General features: G+C 47.9%; 1 protein-coding gene across 1 annotated transcript in view; it reads left to right on the top strand.

The window, feature by feature from the left end:
• Positions 1–1,439: 1,439 nt before the first annotated feature.
• The window catches only part of LOC128636741 (zinc finger protein 420), a 60,880-nt gene continuing 56,319 nt past the window's right edge, over positions 1,440–6,000 (top strand). Inside the window, exon 1 of the mRNA XM_053689724.1 lies at positions 1,440–1,524. The gene's annotated coding sequence lies outside the window, so the exon portion shown is untranslated. The remainder of the gene's footprint in view (positions 1,525–6,000) is intronic.

The following is a 6,000-nucleotide window of genomic DNA, read 5'->3' as shown; positions in this document are numbered from 1 at the left end:
TCACATGATACAGTTATATGCACACTGTCTGATGCACCAGTTACAACTGAGCATGTGCAAGAGATCACAGTGTATACGTATATAAGTCTGTGATTAGCTCATGGCTGTCACATGATACAGTTATATGCACACTTACTGAGGCACCAGTTACTATTGAGCATGTGCAAGAGATCACAGTGTATACGTATATGAGTCTGTGATTAGCTGATGGTTGTCACATGATACAGTTATATGCACACTTACAGAGGCACCAGTTACTACTGAGCATGTGCAAGAGATCACAGTGTATATGTATATGAGTCTGTGATTAGCTGATGGCTGTCACATGATACAGTTAAATGCACACTTACTGAGGCACCATTTACTACTGAGCATGTGCAAGAGATCAGTGTATACGTATATGAGCCTGTGATTAGCTGATGGCTGTCACATGACACAGTTATACGCACACTTACTGAGGCACCATTTACTACTGAGAATGTGCAAGAGATCACAGTGTATATGTATATGAGTCTGTGATTAGCTGATGGCTGTCACATGATACAGTTATATGCACACTGTCTGAGGCACCAGTTACTACTGAGCATGTACAAGAGATCACAGTGTATATGTATATGAGTCTGTGATTAGCTGATGGTTGTCTCATGATACAGTTATATGCACACTGTCTGAGGCACCAGTCACTACTGAGCATGTGCAAGAGATCACAGTGTATACGTATATGAGTCTGTGATTAGCTGATGGCTGTCACATGATACAGTTATATGCACACAGATCCAGTACCAGCACATTATTTAGCTTGCCTCAATACAAAAAGAAAGCAGCTCGATCCTCCTTTTCCTACAGAGTACCACAATTATGGAGCGACCTCCCTCACACTTTAAAAACTTCCCCAAGCCTAATATCCTTTAAGAGATCCCTCTCTACATATCTCAAAACAGAATGCACCTGTCATGGTTGATTAAATATTTCCTACCAGTTCTATGTTAAATGTTTGCATCTATTGTGTATTATTATTGTTTTTGTATTTTATTGTACCCTATTGTATTAATGCAATGTTGTCTGGTCCCAGGACATACTTGAAAACGAGAGAAATACACACACATATAGTTATGTTAGGATCAAGGTCCTTTCTAAAGCACCTCACTTCTTCAGCTGCAGCTACAGAGGTGAATCAGGAAAACCAGGCAATGTACCAAGAGCAAATACATAGTTTTTTACCTCCAGACACCTCCCCCCTTGTCAGAAGCATCTGTCTGTTACCATCAGTGCAAGATCTCTTTGTTATACTGACCATGTGTGCTTTACTGCATCCTGTCTAATGCAGCTATTTAAAGGCTCATGTTGCACAAATCCCATACCACTACAGAGACATACAAACGTTGCCTGAACCAGTTGTCTGATCCACAGCATTTGCAATTGGTCTCTCCAGGGGGGTTGGAAAACACACATGTGCTTAATGTCCCTTTAAGCTATTTCCTGTAAAGTTTGCTGATTCCCCTGTGAAGGACCTCTGGCTGTATGGTGAGCACTGAGAGGCACTTCAGTTTAAACCCTGGTACTCTGCATGTGACTCTGGCTGTATGGTGAGCAGAGTAGCACTTCAGTTTAACCCCTGGCACTCTGCATGTGACTCTGGCTGTATGGTGAGCAGAGTAGCACTTCAGTTTAACCCCTGGTACTCTGCATGTGACTCTGGCTGTATGGTGAGCACTGAGTAGCACTTCAGTTTAAACCCTGGTACTCTGCATGTGACTCTGGCTGTATGGTGAGCACTGAGTAGCACTTCAGTTTAACCCCTGGCACTCTGCATGTGACTCTGGTTGTATGGTGAGCACTGAGTAGCACTTCAGTTTAACCCCTGGCACTCTGCATGTGACTCTGGCTGTCTGGTGAGCACTGAGTAGCACTTCAGTTTAACCCCTGGTACTCTGCATGTGACTCTGGCTGTATGGTGAGCACTGAGAAGCACTTCAGTTTAACCCCTGGTACTCTGCATGTGACTCTGGGTGTATGGTGAGCACTGAGAAGCACTTCAGTTTAACCCCTGGTACTCTGCATGTGACTCTGGTTGTATGGTGAGCACTGAGTAGCACTTCAGTTTAACCCCTGGCACTCTGCATGTGACTCTGGCTGTCTGGTGAGCACTGAATAGCACTTTGGTTTAACCCCTGGTACTCTGCATGTGACTGGCTGTATGGTGAGTAGCACTTCAGTTTAACCCCTGGTACTCTGCATGTGACTCTGGTTGTATGGTGAGCACTGAGTAGCACTTCAGTTTAACCCCCTGGCACTCTGCATGTGACTCTGGCTGTATGGTGAGCACTGAGTAGCACTTTGGTTTAACCCCTGGTACTCTGCATGTGACTGGCTGTATGGTGAGTAGCACTTCAGTTTAACCCCTGGCACTCTGCATGTGACTCTGGCTGTATGGTGAGCACTGAATAGCACTTCAGTTTAACCCCTGGTACTCTGCATGTGACTCTGGTTGTATGGCGAGCACTGAGTAGCACTTCAGTTTAACCCCTGGTACTCTGCATGTGACTCTGGTTGTATGGTGAGCACTGAGTAGCACTTCAGTTTAACCCCTGGTACTCTGCATGTGACTCTGGCTGTATGGTGAGCACTGAGTAGCACTTCAGTTTAACCCCCTGGCACTCTGCATGTGACTCTGGCTGTATGGTGTGCACTGAGTAGCACTTCAGTTTAACCCCTGGCACTCTGCATGTGACTCTGGCTGTATGGTGAGCACTGAAAAGCACTTCAGTTTAACCCCTGGCACTCTGCATGTGACTCTGGCTGTATGGTGAGCACTGAGTAGCACTTCAGTTTGACCCCCTGGCACTCTGCATGTGACTGGCTATATGGTGAGCACTGAGTAGCACTTCAGTTTAACCCCTGGTACTCTGCATGTGACTCTGGCTGTATGGTGAGCACTGAGTAGCACTTCAGTTTAACCCCCTGGTACTCTGCATGTGACTCTGGCTGTATGGTGAGCACTGAGTAGCACTTCAGTTTAACCCCCTGGTACTCTGCATGTGACTCTGGCTGTATGGTGAGCACTGAGTAGCACTTCAGTTTAACCCCCTGGTACTCTGCATGTGACTCTGGCTGTATGGTGAGCACTGAGTAGCACTTCAGTTTAACCCCCTGGTACTCTGCATGTGACTCTGGCTGTATGGTGAGCACTGAGTAGCACTTCAGTTTAACCCCTGGTACTCTGCATGTGACTCTGGCTGTATGGTGAGCACTGAGTAGCACTTCAGTTTAACCCCTGGTACTCTGCATGTGACTCTGGCTGTATGGTGAGCACTGAGTAGCACTTCAGTTTAACCCCTGGTACTCTGCGTGTGACTGGCTGTATGGTGAGCACTGAGTAGCACTTCAGTTTAACCCCTGGCACTCTGCATGTGACTCTGGCTGTATGGTGAGCACTGAGTAGCACTTCAGTTTAACCTCTGGTACTCTGCATGTGACTGGCTGTATAGTGAGCACTGAGTAGCACTTCAGTTTAAACCCCTGGTACTCTGCATGGGACTGGCTGTATAGTGAGCACTGAGTAGCACTTCAGTTTAACCCCTGGTACTCTGCATGTGACTCTGGCTGTATGGTGAGCACTGAGTAGCACTTCAGTTTAACCCCTGGTACTCTGCATGTGACTCTGGCTGTATGGTGAGCACTGAGTAGCACTTCAGTTAACCCCCTGGCACTCTGCATGTGACTCTGGCTGTATGGTGAGCACTGAGTAGCACTTTGGTTTAACCCCTGGTACTCTGCATGTGACTGGCTGTATGGTGAGTAGCACTTCAGTTTAACCCCTGGCACTCTGCATGTGACTCTGGCTGTATGGTGAGCACTGAATAGCACTTCAGTTTAACCCCTGGTACTCTGCATGTGACTCTGGTTGTATGGTGAGCACTGAGTAGCACTTCAGTTTAACCCCTGGTACTCTGCATGTGACTCTGTATGGTGAGCACTGAGTAGCACTTCAGTTTAACCCCCTGGCACTCTGCATGTGACTCTGGCTGTATGGTGAGCACTGAGTAGCACTTCAGTTTAACCCCTGGCACTCTGCATGTGACTCTGGCTGTATGGTGAGCACTGAATAGCACTTCAGTTTAACCCCTGGCACTCTGCATGTGACTCTGGCTGTATGGTGAGCACTGAGTAGCACTTCAGTTTAACCCCTGGCACTCTGCATGTGACTGGCTATATGGTGAGCACTGAGTAGCACTTCAGTTTAACCTCTGGTACTCTGCATGTGACTGGCTGTATAGTGAGCACTGAGTGGCACTTCAGTTTAAACCCTGGTACTCTGCATGTGACTCTGGCTGTATGGTGAGCACTGAGTAGCACTTCAGTTTAACCCCTGGCACTCTGCATGTGACTCTGGCTGTCTGGTGAGCACTGAGTAGCACTTCAGTTTAACCCCTGGTACTCTGCATGTGACTCTGGCTGTATGGTGAGCACTGAGAAGCACTTCAGTTTAACCCCTGGTACTCTGCATGTGACTCTGGGTGTATGGTGAGCACTGAGAAGCACTTCAGTTTAACCCCTGGTTCTCTGCATGTTACTCTGGCTGTATGGTGAGCACTGAGTAGCACTTCAGTTTAAACCCCTGGTACTCTGCATGTGACTCTGGCTGTATGGTGAGCACTGAGTAGCACTTCAGTTTAACCCCCTGGTACTCTGCATGTGACTCTGGCTGTATGGTGAGCACTGAGTAGCACTTCAGTTTAACCCCTGGTACTCTGCATGTGACTCTGGCTGTATGATGAGCACTGAGTAGCACTTCAGTTTAACCCCTGGTACTCTGCATGTGACTCTGGTTGTATGGTGAGCACTGAGTAGCACTTCAGTTTAACCCCTGGCACTCTGCATGTGACTCTGGCTGTCTAGTGAGCACTGAATAGCACTTTAGTTTAACCCCTGGCACTCTGCATGTGACTCTGGCTGTATGGTGAGCACTGAGTAGCAATTTGGTTTAACCCCTGGTACTCTGCATGTGACTGGCTGTATGGTGAGTAGCACTTCAGTTTAACCCCTGGCACTCTGCATGTGACTCTGGCTGTATGGTGAGCACTGAATAGCACTTCAGTTTAACCCCTGGTACTCTGCATGTGACTCTGGTTGTATGGCGAGCACTGAGTAGCACTTCAGTTTAACCCCTGGTACTCTGCATGTGACTCTGGTTGTATGGTGAGCACTGAGTAGCACTTCAGTTTAACCCCTGGTACTCTGCATGTGACTCTGGCTGTATGGTGAGCACTGAGTAGCACTTCAGTTTAACCCCCTGGCACTCTGCATGTGACTCTGGCTGTATGGTGAGCACTGAGTAGCACTTCAGTTTAACCCCTGGCACTCTGCATGTGACTCTGGCTGTATGGTGAGCACTGAAAAGCACTTCAGTTTAACCCCTGGCACTCTGCATGTGACTCTGGCTGTATGGTGAGCACTGAGTAGCACTTCAGTTTGACCCCCTGGCACTCTGCATGTGACTGGCTATATGGTGAGCACTGAGTAGCACTTCAGTTTAACCCCTGGTACTCTGCATGTGACTCTGGCTGTATGGTGAGCACTGAGTAGCACTTCAGTTTAACCCCTGGTACTCTGCATGTGACTCTGGCTGTATGGTGAGCACTGAGTAGCACTTCAGTTTAACCCCCTGGTACTCTGCATGTGACTCTGGCTGTATGGTGAGCACTGAGTAGCACTTCAGTTTAACCCCCTGGTACTCTGCATGTGACTCTGGCTGTATGGTGAGCACTGAGTAGCACTTCAGTTTAACCCCCTGGTACTCTGGTTGTATGGTGAGCACTGAGTAGCACTTCAGTTTAACCCCTGGTACTCTGCATGTGACTCTGGCTGTATGGTGAGCACTGAGTAGCACTTCAGTTTAACCCCTGGTACTCTGCATGTGACTCTGGCTGTATGGTGAGCACTGAGTAGCACTTCAGTTTAACCCCTGGTACTCTGCGTGTGACTGGCTGTATGGTGAGC

The sequence above is a fragment of the Bombina bombina genome, chromosome 7, assembly GCF_027579735.1.
Source record: "Bombina bombina isolate aBomBom1 chromosome 7, aBomBom1.pri, whole genome shotgun sequence".
NCBI classification, from domain to species: domain Eukaryota; kingdom Metazoa; phylum Chordata; class Amphibia; order Anura; family Bombinatoridae; genus Bombina; species Bombina bombina.
Note: the sequence above shows the minus strand (reverse complement) of the source record. Positions and strands in the feature narration are given on the sequence as shown.